The sequence below is a fragment of the Symphalangus syndactylus genome, chromosome 9, assembly GCF_028878055.3.
Source record: "Symphalangus syndactylus isolate Jambi chromosome 9, NHGRI_mSymSyn1-v2.1_pri, whole genome shotgun sequence".
Taxonomy (NCBI): domain Eukaryota; kingdom Metazoa; phylum Chordata; class Mammalia; order Primates; family Hylobatidae; genus Symphalangus; species Symphalangus syndactylus.
Window position 1 is genome coordinate 72,490,253 of NC_072431.2, and position 9,971 is coordinate 72,500,223.

The 9,971-nt window shown below is 47.9% G+C and overlaps 1 non-coding gene across 1 annotated transcript; it reads left to right on the forward strand.

The window, feature by feature from the left end:
• The first annotated feature begins 9,864 nt into the window (after positions 1 to 9,864).
• LOC129490972 (U6 spliceosomal RNA) lies at positions 9,865 to 9,971 on the forward strand. Its single transcript, XR_008660422.1, has one exon. It is a non-coding gene; the product is annotated as a U6 spliceosomal RNA (small nuclear RNA).

The window sequence follows — 9,971 nt, forward strand, 5'->3', positions numbered from 1 at the left end:
TGGAATTGTATAGCTGGAATGCCATTTACAGTGAGACCCCAGAATATCCTTGGCCGGGCACAGTGGCTCACACCTGTAATCCCAGCACTTTGGGAGGCCAAGGTGGGCAGATTGCTTGAGCCCAGGAGTTTGAGACCAGACTGGGAAACATGGTGAAACCGCGTCTGGCAACATGGTGAAACCGTGAAGCCACCATGTTGGCCAGACTGGTCTCGAACTCCTGACCTCAAGTGATCTGCCTGCCTCGACCTCCCAAGGTGCTGGGATTACAGGTGTGAGCCACCATACCTGGCCCTCTCATTCTCTTTAGAACAGTCTTTGCCACCCCCATGGGGGTGCCTAGTTTAGGGTGACCTTTCCCTCCAGCCCTTTGCTTCTCCAATAGCCTTCACCTGGTCGGTCTTTCTCCTCTTTTTCTTTTTTCTTTTCTTTTCTTTTCTCTCTCTCTCTTTTCCTTTCTCTCTCTCTCTCTGAAAACACAAAAATTAGCCAGGCGTGATGGTGTGAGCCTGTAATTCCAGCTACTTGGGAGGCTGAGGCAGGAGAATTGCTTGAACCCAGAAGGCAGAGGTTGCATTGAGCCGAGATCACACCACTGCACTCCAGCCTGAGCAACAGTGAGACTTGGTCTCAAAAAAAAAAAAAAAAAGAATACCCTTTCAAATCCCTCCTCTGATGATGATCCCCAGGCCAAATTGGATAAGAAATTACAAAAACAGGTGAAGGTGCAGGAGACTGAAATTAACAACCAGGCTGGGCATGGTGGCTGATACCTGTAATCCCAGCACTTTGGGAGGCAAAGGCAGGAGGATCACTTGAGTCCAGGAGTTCCAGACCAGCCTGGGCAACATAGCGAGACCCTGTCTCTGTAAATGATAGTTTAAAAAAATTAGCCAGGTGTAGTGGAGCATGCCTGTAATCCCAGCTACTCAGGAAGCTGAGGCAGGAGGATTGCTTGAGCCCAGGAGGTCGAGGTGGCAGTGAGCTGTGATACCACAGCACTCCAGCCTGGGTGACACAGCAAGACCCTGTAAGAAAAGGAGAGAGAGAGAAAAAAAAAAGAAAAGAAAAAAGAAAAAGAGGAGGAAGAAAGACCAGGTGAAGGCTATTGGAGAAGCAAAGGGCTGAGGGGAAAGGTCACCCTAAACTAGGCACCCCCCATGGGGGTGGCAAAGACTGTTCTAAAGTGAATGAGAGGGCCAGGCACGGTGGCTCACATCTGTAATCCCAGCACTTTGGGAGGTCAAGGCAGGCGGATCACTTGAGGTCAGGAGTTCGAGACCAGTCTGGCCAACACGGTGAAACCCCCGTCTCTAGTAAAAATACAAAAATTAGCTGGGTGTGGTGGCACAGGCCTGTAATTCTAGTTACTCGGGAGGCTAGGGCAGGAGAATTGCTTAAACCCAGGAGGCAGAGATTGCAGTGAGCCATGATCAAGCCATTGCACTCCAGCCTGGGTGACAAGTGCTAGACTCTGTCTCAAAGAGAATGAGAGGCTTCTATGAAATTGCTCAAGAAACTGGATCTAGATGGAGAGCTGTAAAGACACCCCTACCCCACCCACACTCCCCACCATGGAGGGTACAGATGCCTGTCCAGAACAGCCAAGCCAGCGCCCTGAAGCTCTAGCTGTGTCTCTCACTGGGCCTTTGGCCTTCACTTGCCAAGTACATAAGTGACTCACAATCGCAGTCACCGTCATGTATCTAGGGCCAGTGGTGCCAATTGTTTCCCATGCAGTATCTCATTTAGTCCTCCCCGCAACCCTGTGAAAGAGGTGTGTTTCTATCCTCTTGTTACAAATGAAAAAAAAAAGAAAGACTTAAAAAGGCCAAATAACTTGCCCAAGGTCATGCAGTTACTAAGTAGAAAAGCAAGGGTTCAAATCCAGCTCTGCCCATCACCCATGCTTCTAAAAGTTCTAATTTTTCCATTGAGGAATTTAAAAATTCCATTTGTTGGAAGAACCAGCCAGTTTTCTGTCCGTCACAGGGCCATCTTGAAATAGTCCTGCCTCCACAGCCCCTTCTTCAGCCTGTCAAAGCCACAAAAACTTTCCCAAGATCCTAAGACCAGTAGGCAAGAAGTGCTTCCAATCCCTATTAAAGCCATGTTCATGAGAGAACTCAAGCTTTCTACCCACAGCCACTGGAACTTCTGCTGTAGGAATTGGGGGACATTCTTGAGCCATGGAAGCCTTGAGGCTGCTGAGACTCAAGAATCTGTGATGATGCCCTCAGTTCCGTGAGTCTTGTATTCTGGTTCATTTCTGCTCCACTATCTCTGAGGCCTCCTCTCTTCCCAGCAGCTACTGGGGCTAAAACATCCAAAGTGGCTTTTGCAGTCACGTGACTGGTGCCTCATGTTCTTCCATGTGGTCTCTCTCCCCGACAGAGCAGCCTTGTCGTCTTGTACAGTTGTTGGGCTCTGAGAACCCTTATGGATGCTCTACACCATTGTGCCATTACCTCTATGGCAACCCTCTATGGATGGTTTATGCCATTGCGCCATCACCTGTGCTACCCCCGGCCCCTCCATGGAAACCACTGCCTAGGCAGCTGTGTCACACCATGTGACCCTGCCTCTCTGCCACCCCCAAGCCCCCAAATGTACAGTTCACTGGACCAGGATCCCATATAGGCTGGCCAATGATTTTTGAAGTCATCTGGCTCAAAAATGTAGGGAAAGCCAGCCAGGCCAGTCAGATGGTCTTTTTTGGAAACTGGAGCAGAGAAACCAGACAGTAGAATCAGTGAGCAACAAGATGTCCTGAGGGCAAGTAGGGCCTGGCTGGACTAGTGTGCTGGCCAAAATTACACTGGAGAAGAAACTTGGCGATTGAAGCAAAATCAAAATGAGCTATGCCATGGGGAAAATCCCCTCGTTGTGGAGGGAAAGTGAGCTTGGTTTTGGCAAGAGGATAGAGGAGATGGTGAGAACAGAGCTGGGACTCCACAAAGGGCTGGGAGAAGCCATCCCGGGGGACCTCCTGCCTGTGGGTGTCGTTGCAGCCAGTTTGCCACTCGTTCCCTTGGCTGTCAGTTGGCTTAGAAGCGGGCAGGTGACTTAGCTGTGCTGGTAAAATGTATGGGGATTCCCAGCCCATGCAGCATGCCATCCCATTTGCCAGATGCGGCTCACACCTTTAATTCCAGCACTTTCAGAGGATGAGGTAGGTGGATCACGAGGTCAGGAGTTCAAGACCAGCCTGGCCAACATGGTGAAACCCCATCTCTTCTAAAAATACAAAAATTGGGGGCCGCACGCGGTGGCTCGCACCTGTAATCCCAGCACTTTGGGAGGCTGAGGTTGGTGGATCACCTGAGGTCAGGAGTTCAAGATCAGCCTGGCTAACATGGTGAAACCCCATCTCTACTAAACATACAAAATTATCTGGGCATGGTGGCACACGCCTGTAATCCCAGCTACTCTGGAGGATGAGGCAAGAAAATCACTTAAATCCGGGAGTCGGAGGTTGCAGTGAGCTGGGATCGCACCACTGTACTCCAGCCTGGGCCACAGAGTAAGACTTCATCTCCAAAAAAAAAAAAAAAAAAAAAAAAATTACCTGGGCACAGTGGCAGGTGCCTGTAATTCCAGCTACTTGGGAGGCTGTGGCAGGAGAATCACTTGAACCCGGGCGGCAGAGGTTTCAGTGAGCCGAGATCATGCCACTGCACTCCAGCCTGGGCGATAGAGTGAGACTCTGTCTCAACCAAAAAAAAAAAAAAAAAAAAGTATGGGGAGATGGCTGGGACCATCTTGAGACCATGAGGCAACAAGACCGAGGGGAAAAGCCCACATACTGAGGATGGCAGAGCCTATGTCCTCCCTGACAGCATTGAGCCACCATACCTATCCTGGAACCCCCACTTCCTCCAGTCTTACTGATCTGTAAGTCACATGTCTTTATTTTATAGGCAGATTTCTGATACCTGCAGCCTAAAGCATTCCTCACCCCTTCTCAGAACCCCGTGACTCTTGCTATAACTCCCAATGGAAAATCAACCTAAGTTTAGACATTAGAAATTGAATTATTGCTCATATGGAGGGAATAGGAATCAGGATTGGTCGTAGCCTATAGAGGAATCCCAGCTCTGAGTGCTGACCCCAAGGCCTAGGGGACATAGACAAGGAAAGAGATATTCACAAAAAGTTCCAGGCATCTTTTTTTTTGAGACAGAGTCTCACTCTATTGCCAGGCTGGAGTGCAGTGGCGCAATCTTGGCTCACTGCAACCTCCAACTCCCTAGTTCAAGAGATTATCCTTCCTCAGCCTCCTGAGTAGCTGGGATTACAGGCAAGCACCACCACACCCAGCTAATTTTTTTTTTTTTTTTTTTTTTAAGTAGAGACAGGGTTTCACCATGTTAGCCAAGATGGTCTCAATCTCCTGACCTCGTGATCCACCGGCCTGGGCCTCCCAAAGTGCTGGGATTACATGCATGGGCTACCTTGCCCAGCCTTAGACATCTTCTAAAACAGGGCTCAATGATGAATTGTAGCAATTCAGCGGGGCTTTAATGCCTGAGATTTGGAGCGTGAGCGAGGGAACTAACTGGAAGAAGTTGATGGCTGCCGGAACTAAACTGGCCTAGTGGGAAACTAGGCCTTTTGGTTACTCTCCAGCCATCAACTTTAGTGCTGTTTTAGATTCTCAGGAATAAGGTGTCCTCAGCTGCCATTCTGTGTGCACAGCCACCGCTCCCCCACCCACCCCCTCTGCAACTTTGTTCATTCCTTATCTCCCTCACCTCTTCTCTTTTTTCCTACATTTTTTTTCTGGCTTCTCTTTGTTATTTTTCCTTGAGATGGAGTCTCGCTCTGTCACCCAGGCTGGAGTGCAGTGGTGCTGTCTTGGCTCACTGCAACCTCTGCCTCCTGGGTTCAAGCAATTCTCCTGCCTCAGCCTCCCAAGTAGCTGGGATTACAGGTGCGCACCACCATGCCCAGCTAATTTTTGTATTTTTAGTAGAGACTTGGTTTCACCATGTTGGTCAGGCTGGCCTTGAACTCCTGACCTTATGATCCACCCACCTCGGCCTCCCAAAGTGCTGGGATTACAAGCTTGAGCCACTGCGGCTCTTTCTGGCTTCTCTAAGCAAAGTTAGGAGCCAGAAATCTACAATACCTAACTCACTTCTATTAAGAACTCAATGGGCCAGGTGCGATGGCTCACGCCTGTAATCCCGGCACTTTGGGAGCCCAAGGCAGGTAGATCATGAGGTCAGGAGTTTGAGACCAGCCTGGCCAACATACTGAAACCGTCTCTACTAAAAATACAAAAATTAGCTTGGCATGGTGGCACGTGCCTGTAGTCCTAGCTACTCAGGAGGCCGAGGCAGGAGAATTGCTTGAACCCGGTAGGCAGAGGTTGTGGTGAGCCAAGATTGTGCCACTGCACTCCAGCAACAGAGACTCCATCTCGGGGGAAAAAAAAACTCAATGACAGAGTTACTGTAGGGAGAGACAAGGATGTATTTTGGAAGACTTAGAATGCTGGTTGAAGGCCAAGGAATGAGGTTGGTAGGAAAGAAGCAATCGGTGGAGGACTAGAGAAAGCTTTCTTCTGGTCTTTCCTCAGGTGTGTGTGTGTGTGTGTGTGTGTGTGTGTTGCTTCAACACAAGAAGTGTGTGTGTGTGTGTGTGTGTTGCTTCAACACAAGAAATATGCCTGATTCTTCCCTTATGGAATGAGAAGCTGAACCCAAGAGCTCTAGCCCGTCCTCTTTAAATCTCCATTTTTTAAAATATGAAACAGAGAAATTGGCATCCTCCTAATGTATCTTAGAAATACACATTCTTTCATTTCACTCGTACCTGGAGAAAAAGCACCCCCAGCCCCATTTTCCCATCTCCAAATAATCTTCAGCATTTGTAGAGATGTGGCCCCTGGAAGTTCATCAGATATATGGGGCCCACACACAGCTGTGTTGTGATGATATTAGAATTTGCAACTGCCAGTTTCTGGCACCAAACCCAGCACCTCTCAATGCTGTTCTTCTGCACCCCACATATTGTATGATGTTTTGAAGGGCAAAGCCAGTGCACCATTGATTTTTGCCTGTTGCTTCATTCCTTCAACAGAGACGTAAGGAATGAAAGCTTCAACTGAGGTGAAAGAAGCAATAAAGCTTAAACTCCTACTTTAATGGAATTAATGCTTTAATGTGATTTTTTTTTTTTTTTTTTTTTTTTTTTTTTTGAGACGCAGTCTCACTCTGTGGCCCAGGCTGGAGTGTAGCAGCGTGATCTTGGCTAACTGCAACCTCCGCCTCCCGGGTTCAAGTGATTCTCCTGCATCAGCCGCCTGTGTAGCTGGGACTACAGGTGCCCGCCACCAAAAATTAGCCGCCCAGCTAATTTTTGTATTTTTCGTAGAGATGGGGTTTCATCATATTGACCAGGCTGGTATCGAACTCCTGACCTTGCGATCCGCCCGCCTCGACCTCCCAAAGTGCTGGGAAGACAGATATAAGCCACGGCATCAGGCCTTTAATGTGAACTTCAATAAACCCTGAATTCCTCCAGCAAGTTTCCCTCTATATCACCGAGGATTCTCTGAAATCCAATAAGGAATAAAACTGGGGCCGGGCGCGGTGGCTCAAGCCTGTAATCCCAGCACTTTGGGAGGCCGAGGCGGGCGGATCACAAGGTCAGGAGATCGAGACCATCCTGGCTAACATGGTGAAACCCCATCTCTACTAAAAATACAAAAAATTAGCTGGGCGTGGTGGTGGGCGCCTGTAGTCTCAGCTGCTCAGGAGGCTGAGGCAGGAGAATGGCATGAACCCAGGAGGCAGAGCTTGCAGTGAGCTGAGGTCGTGCCACTGCACTCCAGCCTGGGTGAGAGCAAGACTCCGTCTAAAAAAAAAACAAAAAACAAAAAACAAAACTGGAAGACTTTTTCCCCTTCTTTGTCATCAAGGTTTTTCTCTGGGGTGAATTAGCCTGATTAGTGCCTGAAAGTTCTCCCACAATCTGTCCAAGCTTATTCCTTTTTTGTGTGAATTCTCCGATGATGAGAAAGCTAGGCTTGCCCCCACGTGATTTTCCACACTAATTATACTCCTAAGACTTCCCTCCAGTGTGGATGATCTCACATTCTGTGTTCTCCACGCTTCCCCGAGTTTTCTGTCTTCATTACATATGACCATTTAAGTCCCACATGAATTAGCTTATACTGTCTAAGTAGGGAACTCTGATTGAAGGTTCTTCCTCATCTATTATACTCACAAGGCCCCTCTCTGCTACAAAATCCCAGATGTTGAATTAGCTCTGGGCACCATCTCAAAGCATTTTTACATCCATTACGCACATACGATTTTCCTCCATTGTGAATTATCTGATGTTGAATGAGCTGTACTTTCCTGAAAGCTCTTGCATGTTTCTGCATTGATAGAGTCTCTGTTGCATGTGAATTAGCTGATGCTGCATTGGAATGTTGACGATGCCTCCTCCATCCCCAGGGATTCTCTCCAAAATCAATGTTACAGTGTTCAATAGCATGGGAGCCCCAGGGAAAATTGCCTGTATAAATGAAAACGATGTTCTCTGTGATAGAAACACTGTAATATTGAATAAATTCTGAATTCTGTTGTACAACTTGGCCATATCTTATTTGGAGTTTCTCTCACTTCTAAAACACATAAATGGAAGCACGGACTTTTTCTCTATTCATGGCACTCAATAGGATGGAGTCCCTAAAATGTTTCTCTACGATGTCCTCATATTTGTAATGGCCCAAGGGATTCTTCCTGACCACCACACAAACAAAATCCACTGAAGACCATGGCATTAAAGAGTTTCATTGATGCAAAGCCAGCTACGCCACGTGGGAGGTGGAGTTATTACTCAAATCAATCTCGCTAATGGCTTGGAGATTAGGGATTTCTCCAAGATAGATTGGTAGGCAAGGGGCTAAGGTAGGGGGTCTGCTGATTGGTTGGGTCGAGGAGATGAAATCATAGGGAATTAATGCTGTCCTATTGGGCTGAGTCAGTTCCTGGGTGGCGGCCACAGGACTGGTTGGCAGGTGGGGACATCCATTTGTCAGAAATGCAAAAATTTGAAAAGCATTTTTTCTTTTTTGTTGAGACAAGAGTTTTGCTCTTGTTGCCCAGGCTGGAGTACGATGGTATGATCTCTGCTCACCACAACATCCACCTCCTGGGTTCAAGTGATTCTCCTGCCTCAGCCTCCCGAGTAGCTGGGATTATAGGCACCTGCCACTATGCCCGGCTAATTTTTGCATTTTTAATACAGACAGGGTTTCACCATGTTGGCCAGGCTGGTCTCGAACTCCTGACCTCAGGTGATCTGCCCGCCTTGGCCCCGCAAAGTGCTGGGATTACACGCATGAGCCACCGTGCCCAGCCTACTCTGATTTTTCAAAATGCTTATGGTAAAAACAAGATAGATATGTTGAAGTTAGTAGTCACTTAGAAATTGAAAAATGTCTTCAAGAGGGGTTAAGTGTTGTCAGTTGTGTCTGAATGGCCAAGAACTTAGATAAAATGAAAAAGGATGAAAGGAAAATCATGTGGCCGGGCGCGGTGGCTCACGCTTGTAATCCCAGCACTTTGGGAGGCCGAGGCGGGCGGATCACAAGGTCAGGAGATCGAGACCACGGTGAAACCCCGTCTCTACTAAAAATACAAAAAAATTAGCCGGGTGTGGTGGCGGGCGCCTGTAGTCCCAGCTACTCGGAGAGGCTGAGGCAGGAGAATAGCGTGAACCCGGGACACGGAGCTTGCAATGAGCCGAGACTGCGCCACTGCACTCCAGCCTGGGCGACAGAGCGAGACTCTGTCTCAAAAAAAAAAAAAAAAAAAAAAAAAAATTACCTGGATGTGGTGGCACGTGCCTGTAATCCCAGCTACTAAGGAAGCTGAGGCAGGAAAATCGTTTGAAACTGGAAGGTGGAGGTTGCAGTGAAACGAGATCACACCACTGCACTCCAGCCAAAACAGAAACATGCCAAGTAATCCCATTGATTTTTTTTTTTTTTTTGAGACACAGTCTTGCTCTGTCATTTCAGCTGGAATGCAGTGGCATGATCTCGGCTCACTGCAACCTCCACCTCCCAGGTTCAAGCGATTCTCCTGTCTCAGCCTCCCAAGTAGCTGGAATTACAGGCACTCACCACAAAGCCTGGCTAATTTTTGTATTTTTAGTAGACAGGGTTTCACCATGTTGGCCAGGCTGGTCTCAAACTCATGACCTCAGGTGATCCAACCACCTCCACCTCCCAAAGTGCTGGGATTACAGACATGAGCCACTGCACCCGGCCTCAATTTTGGTACTTTTTTTTTTTTTTTTGAGACGGAGTTTTGCTCTTGTTGCCCAGGCTGGAGTGCAATGGCGTGATCTCGGCTCACCACAACCTCCACCTCCCGGGTTGAGGCAATTCTCCTGCCTAAGCCTCCTGAGTAGCTGGGATTACCAGGCATGTGCCACCACACCCACCTAATTTTGTATTTTTAGTAGACACAAAGTTTCGCCATGTTGGCCAGGCTGGTCTTGAACTCCTGACCTCAAATGATCCACCCACCTCAGCCTCCAAAAGTGCTGGGATTGCAGGCATGAGCCACCGCGACCGGCCAGTTTGAGTTTTCTATCAATCCGCCTTTGTACACTGACTCTTCCTCACCTTCATATTGTTACTGAGTCCATCTAGTGAGTTTTAAATTTTTGTTATTATATTTTTGTTTTAAAATTTCCATTTGAGGCTAGGTGCTGTGGCTCATGCCTGTAATCCCAGCACTCTGGGAGGCCAAGGCGGTCGAATGACTTCAATTCAGGAGTTTGCGACCAGCCTGGGTGACACGACAAGACCCTGTCTCTACGATAAATAAAAAATTTGTGCTCGCTTCGGCAGCACATATACTAAAATTGGAACAATACAGAGAAGATTAGTACGGAGCCTGCACAAGGATGACATGCAAATTCGTGATGCATTCCATATTCTT